The 13,656-nt window shown below is 37.1% G+C and overlaps 1 long non-coding RNA gene across 10 annotated transcripts in view; it reads left to right on the plus strand.

Annotated features, from left to right (window-relative positions):
* LOC136992621 (uncharacterized) overlaps positions 1–13,656 on the plus strand; it is an 80,795-nt gene that overhangs the window by 28,488 nt on the left and 38,651 nt on the right. For 6 of the 10 annotated variants that reach the window (XR_010885021.1, XR_010885024.1, XR_010885031.1 and 3 more), the window contains exons 1-4: positions 274–416; positions 1,027–1,227; positions 2,039–2,141; positions 6,085–6,238. This is a non-coding gene — a long non-coding RNA (uncharacterized lncRNA). Of the gene's footprint in view, positions 1–273; positions 417–1,026; positions 1,228–2,038; positions 2,142–6,084; positions 6,239–13,656 lie in introns of those variants that run through there. The other 4 variants (XR_010885022.1, XR_010885023.1, XR_010885025.1 and 1 more) reach the window with 3 other exon arrangements.

Below are 13,656 nucleotides of genomic sequence, written 5' to 3' on the forward strand. Positions count from 1 at the left end.
GAAATAAAAAATGGAAGATAAATAATTAAGCAGTTGAATAATAAAAATGTTTTTTTTCTTTTTTTCATGGTTTGAGGGATATAGTTATAAATAAACATTTCCACAGGGACCTAATGACTGTAACCAAAGTGTAAACCATTTGAACTGCTAGTGCTAAATCCTGAACTAGAACTGATCTATTTAATATCTTAGTCTTCGTCTAGCTCACTTAAAAAGACATTTCTCATGTCTTCTTATTTTAAAGCAATTCTTTAAATTAATGTTACTGTCCTGTTTTCCACAGACCCTGTCAGAAGTAAAGCTGTATAATTTTACTTTAGGACAACCTGTGTAAGATTTCCCACCTGCACCTCTCCAGTGTGTGCAATGTACAGTCAGGTAGACTGCGGAGATTCCTGTGGGCTCAGTATCACATGGTGAGAAGAAATCTGCAAAATCTCACTCATTCTAAAAGAATTAGGTTTCTCTGCATTTCTTATTATGAATACTGTTGCATAGTTTAACCCTACAGGTTCATTTTTGCAACTTGATCTTTCTATACCTTTGACTGTCACTTTGTACCTGATCTTCAACTGCATGCCATTCAAGATAGATTAGAGTCTTAAAATAATTTTGCCAGTCTTAGAAGAAATCTTGTAGAGAATCATGCATAAGAGTTATTCGAGACTAACCTTAATGCAAAACATATTCTAATGAAACTTGGTTAAGCCAGCAGTATAAATTAGTGACACAAGCTGTTTGGGGGAAGTAGGTGATGAACAAAAATATCAAAAGTAATTCAGAAAAACAATGAAAGATTTTAAGTAATGATCAAGGTATTATTCTGCTGTGGCTATTAGAAATTATTACATAGTCTAGAGGAAAAAATCATAAAGGACTCTACAAACGGCGCATTGCGTTCTATTAAGTAAACATGGGAAATGCACCCCTGATTTTAGTAGAAGTTTTCATTGCAGATACCAACATGATCATAAACATATTTAGTTCCTTTTTAAAGTGTCCTTCCTGTTTATTTCTTTGTGTCAGTGAATAGGACTAAATACAACAACTTATCTGCACACTTCTTTCCACTTTTGATGAGAAAATTTTATAAAGCCTCAGGAAACAACGACTCCTTAAAAGTCCTTTGAGAATTATGCTACGTTAGGAGTTCAGTTTATGAAACTTTTCTGCTTTTGTTGTTATTATGAAGATGACAGACATGAAATGTGGATCACTTGGATAAATGTGAGTTATTCAAAGTACAAAAAGCTAATAACTAATTTTCTAATGCTAACTTGAAGTGTTTCTTATACTTAGCGTGGCTTTGTTAGGAAAATAATCTCTCATTATATAAACATCAAAAACAGTGAAAGCAAGTTAGTCACAGCTTCATCCCAATAATGAACTGAATGAGTTCAGATCAAAGTTATCTCAGGCTAAGCAGAGATAGTACACAGTAGGGTGTGATATTCCTGTTTAAAACAAACAAACAAACAAACAAAACTTGTCAGAAGGCTTTGGACAAAAAATACTTTTTTTTTTAATCTATAAGCATTGGATCCATAAGGACAGGTGAATTCAGGTAGTAGCAGTTATGGCTTGTCTCTGTATTTAAAATGTGAATGGTACATAAGATGAATAAAGTGCGGTATAACAGGGAAAAGAAATGGATGTTGAATTGGATTAGAAGACTTTTAAAGAAGAGTGAAATAAAAGAACTTCGTGAGAGTGCAGCTTCATGATAATAAACTCATAGATGTAGATTTCATATATAGGTACGGAAAAGAATCTCTACTCCACATGAAATACAATAATTAAAGCAAAGCACCAGTATCTAGCTAATACCTGGTGTGAAGACCAAGGGTGCGCCCCTCCAAGAGTACTTGTGCAGACCCACAGAGCTTCTACGCCTTAGCAATGTGGAGACTACTTTAAGCCCAGACATGGCGTGAGGGAGAAAAAGGGGGTTTAATATTACTTTTGTCTCCAACATTTTCTGATCCTATCACAACCTGAACAGCATAACCAAAGTCAGCCTTTCTCTCTCTTTTCCTAGCAGGCGCAGGATTGCCATGTTTGGAGCCGAATTGCCAGCCCACCCCTGGAGAAGAAAGAGGACAAAGCTGCTGAAGCCTCTCAGCTGGCAAAAGCCCGTGAAGGTAGAGCTCTGTGCTTAACTATGTAGTTTGACTTCTCGACTGTACTTGGGGAGCTGTGTGTAGCTGTCTTTCACCTTTATTAATGTGAGTTTTCTCCATGGAGATGCTGAATGGCAAATCTTGAAACAGGAATAACTGCTTGTCTTTTAAATGGAAATCTGCTGCATTCCCCCAACATGGCTGGGGAAATTATAGTGAGAGCCATTCCTAGAGGATACACACTTGGAAATACAATAAAGAAGAAACATAGGAAACTGAAGGAGGAGAAGAAAAAAAGAAAGCCCTCTGTGTACACTAAAACAGAGAGCTACTTTATTATGATAAACTGGTGCTGTAGCAGAACTGTGAACTCTGTCAAATAAGGCCCCCCACAAAGCCTGAGATTTCACCACTGTTTTCCAGTATGCCATGCTTCAATCAAGTGAATAGAGGCATAAATGGAGGCTGCATCAAAGCCAGAGCCATGACAGCAACAGTGAGCACTGTGCCCCACTGAGCCAGCAGGAGATAAAAACTCCTAAAGGGCAGAAATCCTGGGAGTGCTGTCATGAACAAATGCTCCGATATAATTCTGAGCCTGAATGTCTCTGATGGATGTCTTAGAAAGCTGGCTGCTACTAACATTATCAAACATATTTCTGTACAGACACAGAAAACTGAAATAGCTATCTTTATTTCTTTTAAGATGGCCATGATCAGTATATTCCTGTTCATATTAATAAAGCCACTGCTAACTGAGAAAAGTATATCTGGTATACCTTTTCATATAAATCCTGCCTCTGAAGCAATAGCTAAGATGCAGAACATTTTACTGCAATAACTGTGGCACCCTGCCTAACATCCTCCCATTGCATTAACTGAAAGATGTGGGTTGTCTCCAAACACCAAATGTAATAACACAGGCAAAGCAGCTGACGCTGCACCTCTAGCTATAATTACAGGTATTTGGACATTTATAATGCTGTATTAGCCAGTAAAGTCTCTCTTTAGACTAACTGAAAGTTACTTTTAATCTTTGGTAGTGGAAATCTTCAATTAAGCATCCTAACTCTTATTCCCACTTCCAAAATAATTCTGCAGTTTTGGGTTCAATCCAATATCCATTGATTTGTTGACTTAAAAGCAAAAATATGACCACCAGAATTCCACTTCTGTTGACACTTCTGTACCTATGCCCAGAAACTGCCTAACACTAGAGGGGTTTAAAATTCAACGGAGACTTCCCAGATCAACCTTCCCGTTCCCACTGTATCTGCATTAGGGCTCCTGCATATGGTCAGTAACATTGCAGAGTCAGCAGGTACTTTACATTAAGCTCCAACATGGGGCCAGGTGTCTACAGTGTTGTCTCTGCACCAGGCGAGGAGCACTGCTGTCACGGCTCAAGTGGTCAGGCAGGTAACTATTTCTCCGAAAGTCATTTTGAGGCCTTTGCACAAACAGAGCCCCAGGTTCTAGTTTTTACAGAAACTGCACACTCATGGGCTGAAGAAAGATTGAGCTGATTTGTCATGTTTTTGCTCTTCTGCTTAGTCAGAAGTGGAGATGAGTCTTCAAGAAAAACTGTGCCCTCAAGGGACCTTTGGATTTGGCAATGAACTACATTCCATAAGCACCTCTTTTGCCAGCGTGTCTGATCTAGAAATAGTAAATCAGACATGACAGCTGCGAAAAATAAGAGCAGGTTAGGAAGTATTAATGACTGCAATTCACTTTTAAACTCTCCCCATACCTGAGAGAACTGAGTGACTAATTTTGTCCACATTTGAGTAATGTCAATACCACTGTGGCTTTCTGTAGCCCAAGAGTTCTTCTGCAGCCTCTGAGGGAATGGGACACCTGATGAGCTCTGACGCTGTCGAGCCCGGTAGCGGGGCTGGGGCATGAAGCTGGCTCTCCGGGAGTTCTGCAGTTCCTGTCGTTTCCCTTAGGTCAGGAAGGCGTCAGTGCAATTTGTTAAGTATGCTTTAAAGCTGCTTAGCACTGCAGAGAAGAGCAGAGTAGCCTTTGGAGGGCCAGAGTCTGGCTCAGGGACTGTCACTGTGTGGTGAAGTCATTAGGCACACAGGAATGACTGCAGAATGGCCTCGAATGCTAGAATTTAGCCTCTTCAGAGAAAATATTGACCAAGTCACTGAGTTAGATCTATTTTCATTAAGGTGTCATTGGATTCTTATGTTGCACCTAAAGAGGCAGTGACAAGCAGGAAACCTAGCTTTAAATTTCTTCAAGAAGACACCACCTCTGCTAGTGAGACAGAGCCCTAGTTTCTGCACCAAAGTGCTGTCCTAGGGTATGTGCCTAAATCCTTGGGCAACATTTCAACAGGCCAAAATAAGCCTATTTAATGAGGTCCAGAGGGCACTGTGTCTCTTGCCAGCTCCTCATTAGTGAAGAGACTGCAATACAAATAGGCACAACCGATCAACTTAGTACAGTCAGATATTGCTGCTGGGTCTGTTGCTCATTTGAAAAGATCAGCTGGTCTGGGTTAAGCAAACACATATGGCAACTTGTAGGAAACTTCCTTGAAGTAAGCCTTAAAATAAGTTACATCTTTACAGGAGAATGTTTAAAAATAAAACCATATGAAGAAGCATCCAAAAATAAGAACTGGAAATGTAATGCCGTCTCTATTTTTATTTTGGTACATCTCACTAGCAGCATCTGCTGAACAAAAAATTATTAAGAAGCGAACATCACTAAAATTGAAGATACTATTTTAGGGGCAAAGGAAATGGAGGTCACCCCGAATTTAGCATCAAAGAGTATTGTTGCTCTTAAGACACTGATCTTAAGTTTATTTCTTCTTTTCTCTCTCTCTCTCTGCAGGTAGCAGAACTTCATTTTCTTTCCTTCATTTCTGTTTCTCCAATTGTTACAAATAGGGCAGGGAGTGAAACGAGCAGAAGCCAAAGTCATTGCCACTCTCTCATAGCCAGGTAGCCATCTCTCATAGTATTTCAGTATTATGTTTGTATTTGTACAAGATCAGAGTATGTCCTTCATGTGGGATGGTGACTCCAACAAGGTCAAAGCTTTGAAAAAATGGGTAGGTTTCAGTGAAAGTACAATCATATTTTCAAGCATAAGAAAAATATTGCATAACTACAACTCTAGAACAACTGTAGTGTCGGTAAACTCAAACAGAAGAGAAAATGTGATCCAGGGCCCATAGTAAAACCCATCTTATGTGAATTGTGTATGAAAGATGTCAACTCAGACAGTTTGTTCTTACCCTGGTGGTAAGGGTACAGGCGTTGGTTTTTGCTGAGTCTTTAATTAGGAAGTGCATTTACAGTTTACAAGGAAATCAATAGAAGCCTCTTTGGAATGATGGGCTTGTGATCCCTGGAAAACTGTTTAATTCATGGTGGTAGATCAGATAGGGAAGAAGTGACTTTTGCTGGGCAGGCCCAGACTTTCATTTTCTAAAATGAGATTTCCTTTCACATCTCCAGGAAAGGAGATCCATGTATATCAATCTCACAGTGTCATCAATTAATTGCTAGCCACTTTTAATCTGTATTCTACATCAGTTTCTTTTGTCTCAAGATTTGATTTAGTTTTTTTTCAAAATCAGCAAAGATAACTGAAAAAATTTTGAGAAGTAGACAGAAACATGCTGAGAATTAAACAGGAAGCTAAACACTATTTCCATAAAAGTGTATGAACTAAGATGCTTTTATAAGGAGGAGGAAATGAAGCTTATGTTTTGTAGGTTTTAAAAATAAGTTGCGGCATCTCCTGCACATTACATTCAAATAAAAGGTTAAGAAAGCATGCTTTCTCACATATGCTTGCACTGTTGCACACGATTTGGTTTACAAATGTCTGGAATTAATACATTCTTTTATAGCTGAAAGGTATCCGTGTCCTCTTAGGCTTCATATAGCTTAATACTCCTATTTTTTTTTACTCCTCTCTTCTAATTATAATGAAGGTTCAGCGAACACAGATTTGCAAATCTGCTAGAGTGGAACCAAATGATGGTAGGATATGATGGTGGGCCGAAGCGGTGACTTTGCCAATGCAAGCTGCCTATCTAGGACGTTTCTGGATGTCGTACATATTCTCAGCAGCCCCGTGAGAATAAGGTAAACACAATAGCCACAAAAAGCAGACAGATTATAGCATGGAATTTATAGAGCTTTTCCCAAAAAGGTGAATGCCCCTTGATTTAACGTTCCTGAACCTTTTACTCCTCCCTTCACTATGTTATCATGACTTTATATCTACTGTATTCTGCATGAAATCTTGTCCTTATTTATCACATTGGGAATTTAACATTGGTGGTTAATATAAGAATACCAGATCAAGGCCCCACTTAAAATAGACAGCTGTGTTATTTAATCCCATTGATAAAATCCAATTTTAATTATGTTTAAAGTAAATTTCCCACTTGATAAATTGTTCCATGGAAATGTTCAAACGCATCTTTAAGTCTTGAGTCCCCCCATGTTCTTGTCACATGCACTCAGCCTTTACCAAGCCTTGGTTCCAGTCCTTCTTATTGCAAGTAGACTTTCTCATATGAGGCATCCCCTCCTGGGCACCTTCAGTTTTTCCTACATTCCTACTGTACATGTCCATGAGTCCTGATTTTTTTATCAGTAAGCCTTTTTAGTCCCTAAATATAATTTCTGCAATTATATTCTATTTTAATCAATCCAGTTCTCCATGTTGAGTTCCTTCTGTACGATACTCCTATTCTTCTTCATATTGTCCCTTCTCCCAACTTTGCATCATCAGCAAACTTGAGTAGTGACGTCTTCTTTATATGCAGTCTTCACTGACAGGAAATAATGAATGGGACGGTGTCCATTACTGTTCCTAAAGGCACACTTCATTGTAATTTCCCTCCAGTCTGATGCTTCTTTTTTCAGCACAACTTCTTTTAACCAATTCTTTCCTTACAGCACTACCACTAGTTTCCTCCAGATTAATTCTTTCCCATATATTTATTGAAGTGCAGGAACATTAACATTATTACATTTCTCCATATCTTTGGAAGATAAAACATATCAAAAACCCCATGTATATTATTCAAGAATGAATGCAGTTATTTTGACATAACGGATCATTACTAATTGCATGCTGTATTTTAATCTCATTTTCTTCACACCTCCTGTTGTTTCATTATTTTATGGTAAACTTATCCCAGTCTTGATGGTAATGACCTACCCATCAGTGATTGGAGTTATTTTTTTTTTCCTTTTTGTAAATTGAAATTCTACTTTTGCTTCTCCTCTGTTATGAGACATCCCAGATTTGATACTCTGCCAATTCTTTCAGTATTCTGGATGGAGATTCCTTTTCTGAACACATAAATTTCAGCCTTGGATGAACCTTGGATGTGGTAATTTTCATTACTATAGTTTCAGTTCATTAGCAAACCTACTTTTGTCCCCATATTATACTTTATCATCTTTTTTGAAAATGTAGGCACATGTTTCATTTCATTTTTGGTCCTAAAATTCTTCAAACTTTATGTCATCCTTACTGAATAATGGCCATGCTTCATTTTTTCCTGGACTTTTTTTCCATTTACTTGGCTAACGATCCTTTTCATGTGTGTGTTTTAAATTTAATTTGCAAGTCTACCTGAGTTTGAATTTTGGCAAATTTTACTTTACTTCACCTTATTAGTTTCCTTGAAGTTTTTGTCCACTGAAACTTCTTTTCCAGCCTGTCTCTACTTACCTAGTGTCTAATTTAAATAAGACTCGTAAGTGGAGCAAGGCTATCACCCCGCATATATTTGTCTAGAATATGCGCTTACTATACAGAAGCATCTAAATATATTCATTTTGAAAATTAATATCAATAGGATATTAATAGGATCAGGAAGCTCTGTAAAATACACATAAGAACTAAGAGATTTTTACATGCAGTTGGTGAATACCATTTCTTTGATGTTAAAAACAATTAGAAGAAAATAGGAGGAATCTTAATTAACAAAATCTTGTTGTGGGACAAGCATTTATAATTTTTGCTATTCAGAAAAAAGCAAAACACATTGGTCCTATCTGAAACAGGAAGGTTTTCAGAATACAAATTTAAAACTCTTGTAGATAGGAAACAGTATTTCAACAATTTCTTCCAGAACTCTTGCCTTTCAGTACACTGATGAGTTAAACATTTAATTAATATTTTTGTATTTTCCAAAGCCTTTTGTAAAAGATGAAAAAAATTGTTGGCACCACATTTTTAATGGAAACAAAGAGAAGTACAAGCCATATTATTTAAATTGATGTTCTGTTAATTTTACTTATGTACCATTGATAACATTTTCTAAAAAAAATTAGTACTCTCGCTAAAAAATAGCCTATCGAGAGCTGTGTATAAAAATGCTAAAGGGAGAATTATTTTGTTTCCCAGAGGACTAATACTGGTCATAAAAATAAATTATTATTAATAATAAAAAAAACCTATAATAAATATTTTATTCCTAACAAAGTGGACCCAAACATTTAGGTGCCAAGTGACTCATGCACAATCCTGCCAGCTGTAAAGGTATTGCTAATTTTTACACCTTCAAAAGTCCTATAAAAGTCTGAAGATGAACAGAGAAGCAAAGTTTGAGGCTTGTTAATTCACTGATGAGTCAGACACTTGTAAACAGAGACACCAAAACCAGTCTCCTTTCATTGAAAATATTGCTTACTCTCTTCAGTATTTGCTTACAGCAAATGGATGTTGGCAAAGGAAGTTACTCTTATCCTTGTATGACTTTGCAGGGATTCTGCTGGGCATTGCCAATGTCCTCTGTCCAGTGGACAGTATGTAACAAAGTAAGGGGCACAGTACTTAATCCCCAGTACACAACAGAAGGATATATTGCAGTGAAATTCCTATCAAGAAAGAAAAAGAGGATCTGCTCTTGATTCCACATCCTTAGAAACACTTTCTCATTCTGATTCAATAGCCCATGTCCCAACTCCTTGTTATTTCTTACAATATATCTGAGAAAATGGGACATTCTTCTTGCTTGAGGCCCCTGAAGGTTACTGTAGTATTAACAGTTGGGCTTTGTTCCTGACTCTGCCATTCACTTTCTGCGAGCTTGAGTAAAGCAATTTTAATGTGTCTGAATCAGGGTTCAGCAGTCTATAACCTGATGGGTATGACCTTTATTGGCATTGCAGAGTGCTTTTAGCAGTTTTAGCTTCACGTAAAAGATGATATGGAAATATTGTCAAATTTATACTAAAGACTGAAGAACTATAGGTAGATGGGATGGTTATAGAATAGGTAAGCATGAACTTAACCTTACTCCTTTATCTGGGAAACTTTCATTACCCATCTTGCATACTGCACCCTCTCCCTGCTCTTTTGTTTAATATCACATCAATAATTTTCCTTGCCCATTCAATAAAAAGCAGCTAAGAGCATCTGTTTCACTTTTAGTATTAATGTTTTCACTTATGCCTGAATCTTCTACAGTTTTACTTAACGGTTCATGTTTAAGTGTCTTTATTTGAAGTCTGGTCTGCCAAATTCTTTTCCTTCTTATTTATTTGTTTGCCTCCAATCTGCTGACCTGTTCTTCAACATGTATTTTTTCTGCACCACTGAGTGTGTTGGACTCAGGATCCTGTGCACCAGCTTTTACGCAAATATCTTTTTCTTCCTCCTAGCCCTTTCGTACTTTGGCATTATCACAGAGTAGTGCTGCTCTGAAAGTAATGGAAGGTTAATCGCTTATGAAAATACAGTTATCAGGCAGAAATATTAACTAGCCTATTGTCTGCGCATGCATACATTAATTATATATAACATGACTTTTTACATAACAGTTATGCTTCACTGATGCCTATTCAATATTGCAAAGAGAGTGGAGAGAAAATCCTGTATAGAGAAATGAATTTCTTATGACATATTTTAGGTTCTGGTGCACTCAGTTTTAACTCCTCAAAGGCTTAAGGGAGATCGTTCATCCTTTAGAGATCCAGGAACAGAGATGACAGATTTTGAAACTTTTAAAACATTTTTTTGTCTTCCAAAACTGGGATGCATTCATTCTGTTCTGGAGTTACACAGAGCTGTTCACTTGCACTGGCAGCCTGGCCATGACAAGGCATACACAGGAGAGAACAACTCGTGCGACACGTGTCTGAAGAAAATGGCTTGAATACCTTTGTTAGGGCACAGACAATCAAGGTAATGGATTTGAACCTGATCAAATTTGTGGACCTAAGGTCAGATTGGCTTGATCATGATTTTAATGAATTGGAATACCAGGGTGATGGGGAATCCATCTTTGAGAAAAACTGGTGTAGGAACAGATTGTAAATAAACCAAGATAAAAATTTAATTTTGAAGCAAGAAACTACCAGTAAGTTCTTGAGAGTTCACTATAACATTGATGCCTGAAGCAGAGGTGGTGCTGAGGAAGAACAAAAGCTGCTGCCTGTTGGTTTCTATACAGGTTACCTAGGTCAGATAGCTGCAGAAGTTTCTGCTCCATCAAGGAGAAAAAAGAACCTAAAGAAGAAAGCTTGGTTTATCGAGTCATGAGATCAATGGAAGAAGCTGAAGACTTACAGGAGAACAGATGAAACTGAAAAGAAGAACAGTGCTATATAGCTTTCAAAGTGTATGCAATGATGAAAGTGAGCACAGAAAATTTGTCTGAATGACATTGCCTGATGTACAGAGTTCGTCTATAATGGAGCAGCCCAACCAACTGGCTCTTTGAAAGCTTTCTTCAGCATAAATATTACCTCTTCACTGGAGCAGGAATTGCCAAGGACTTTAAGACACAAGCAAAATAACTTCTTCAGGTGTGATAGAAGCACAAGCCTGTTTTTTTGAGATGAAGTGCCAAAATTTATGAAGCAGAGGGGAGCCCTGCACCCCTGTGGCTGCTTATTTGTGTATGTGGCTAAGAGTGTGTGTGATGCTGGGAATGCAAACGGGACTGCAGCTTGGCTAGTCCTCCAGAGCAGTCCCTGTCTGGCCCATACTCATAGATCTGAAGAAACAGTGCATGCTTGCAGGCTTGATGTGCTCTGGCCAAGTATTACAGTGCAATGCCTGAAGGGGATTCTGCTCAAGAGGGACAACTTTATGGTTAGAAAAAGGAATTTGGTTTAATGCAAAAAAGTAAATATTCAGTACATGTACAAAGAAGTGCTGGAAGACAAAGAAAAAGCAAGCTGGGTCTTTTATCATGAAATTCTCTGGGCAATCCTCCCTCTGGTGTGATTTGGTGAAAGTTTTATAGATGTCTTTGTAGCCATTTCGAGTATCCAGAATTCTAAAATAATAGTAGCGGTAGCAGTAATAGTAAATTGTTAATTGCTTGGAAATCTTTGGCTGATCTATGATTTGGAAGTAGATAGTGCAGTAATATTTTCATTATTTCCTTATCTTTAAATTGTGATCTAATTTTTGCACTAAAAGAATTCCTCCTGGCACTAATAAAGTTGCCAATCATATATATGTAATATTATTTTCTAGACTTAACTTGCCCAGAATTGTAAACCTTTCACAATGAGCCTAAATGAGGCTTTAGCCTCTAAAGCTTTAGCTTTAGATCTCTACCAAACAGATTAAAATAATAACCTCTCTGCCAAGGCTCTGTAATTGTTGTTATATCTGTTATCTCCTTCTCCACCTTGTTTTCTATTTCTTTAAGAGAAACACTTTTCTATTTTATAAGACTTTCTTGGTTCGTCTATTTCCTTTACTTAATGATTATTATGCTGTTCTTCAGTAGCTTATGTATATATTAAACTACTGTAGAGAGACTTGGACTTCTTATTATGTTTGTTGAGCTATTTAAAGAAATGGACTGATTTTTTTCAAGTGTAATCTCACTGAAATTGCTAAAGATGTGTTATTCTCAAAATCTTATATGATTTGTCTGTCTCATCATTTGATTCAGGTCTAAAACATTCTAAACCTGGGCTAAGCTATGTGAATTGGTTCTTTTTCTCATGTTTTGGAAACTTTATAGTCTTAGGGTACTCTGAACAATCACTGAACTAGAGTGACAAGAAAACTAGAATGAGGACTTGATTTTGCTAAAACATTACAGAGATCAAAACAATAGAGGAACAACCAGGATGAGACTATGCTTTGTTAGTGTCTGTGCATTACATTTAGAAACAAAAACTTCTTATGACATTCCATGTTAGATATTAGAAATCATTTGAAAAAAATATGTTCAATATACTCATCAAAGACACTTGTTATTTTAGATCTTACATCAGTGTGGGTGTATCTACTACAGAACCCCCTTCAGAAAGCAGTTTTAACCTTATTGTCTTTTTTTTTGATATTTATGTCTTTTTTTTAAACAAAGTTGTTTAGGTGCTCAAGTAAGGGAAAGTAAATGCTTATGTATTTAAATATATTGGTGGTGTTTGTTTTTAAAGTACTTGCCAAGACACTTATTTTCCTTTAAAATACTTTGTTGCTCTAAACAAGTTGGCATAACTATTCAGTTATAACAGCTTTTCATATTGGTGACTCAAAAGACATCAAAGTATATTTTTTGGTTTGGAGTGCTTTTAATCAGACTGTAGGGTAAACTGTTTTTCCTTCTTGTGTATGCTCATGTATAGCACTATTTTCATAGTACTAGAAAAAGTAGGATTTGGAGTGGCATAATCAGTGGTGGACAAACAAGTTTTCTCTGTAAACATTCTCAGTGCTGTGGGACTGGGACTGAATAGGATTATAAGGAATAATGCAGCAGATGTGACTAGGCCAGCTGAGATTATGGGGGAATACTAACCCACCGGAGTGGCTCCAAGTGATGCAGGGACTATTTAATGTGTGAATTTATTAAGGTGATTTTCTTCCTTTTTCTCCTTTAAGTCAACAGACTGTGATATGGAAAGATGAGGACTTACTTTCAAAGGAGAATATTGTGGCTCTATTTTCCTTTTACTGAATATGTTTCACATTTATTTCAAAATACATAAGACATGGCACACTGTCTCACTCAGATTACCATCTGCTAAACTGCCTTTGAGCCACTATGACTCACCAGCCACAGCGAATGTGCCGATATTTTAGCACTCCTGCAAAAATTTGTACACTATTATACTTATCAGCACTACTTATAAGTAGTAACACTGTGCCCATGCATTAAAAGTTATTGATCTTTATTAGATAACCAAATCTTTCCTATAAGCCCAACAATCCTTTACGAGGAGAGAGGGCCAGGATGTCTGAACTCTGAGTCCCAAGTGTCCAACAGGGTGTGGGCATGTCGAATCCAAAATGGGGGAAAATACTAGACAAGGAATATTCTTTCAGTCTGCAAACTAGTCCCATTTCTTCTAATTTTTTAGAAGCATTAAAACTTTTCCATTTCTTTATTATAAAATTGAACTAATCAGGATTTCTTTCAACCAGAGAAAGAAGCAGAGTGCATGATCAGAGAAATTTTAATCAGGCCTATCGCAGGATCCTGCAGACTTTGTTTTCCTAATTTTGCCACTGCTCAGTTATATGACACTGGAAAATTTCTTCTTCCCTGGGTGCTTTCTAGGAGGAC

The sequence above is a fragment of the Apteryx mantelli genome, chromosome 9 (genome assembly GCF_036417845.1).
Source record: "Apteryx mantelli isolate bAptMan1 chromosome 9, bAptMan1.hap1, whole genome shotgun sequence".
Taxonomy (NCBI): domain Eukaryota; kingdom Metazoa; phylum Chordata; class Aves; order Apterygiformes; family Apterygidae; genus Apteryx; species Apteryx mantelli.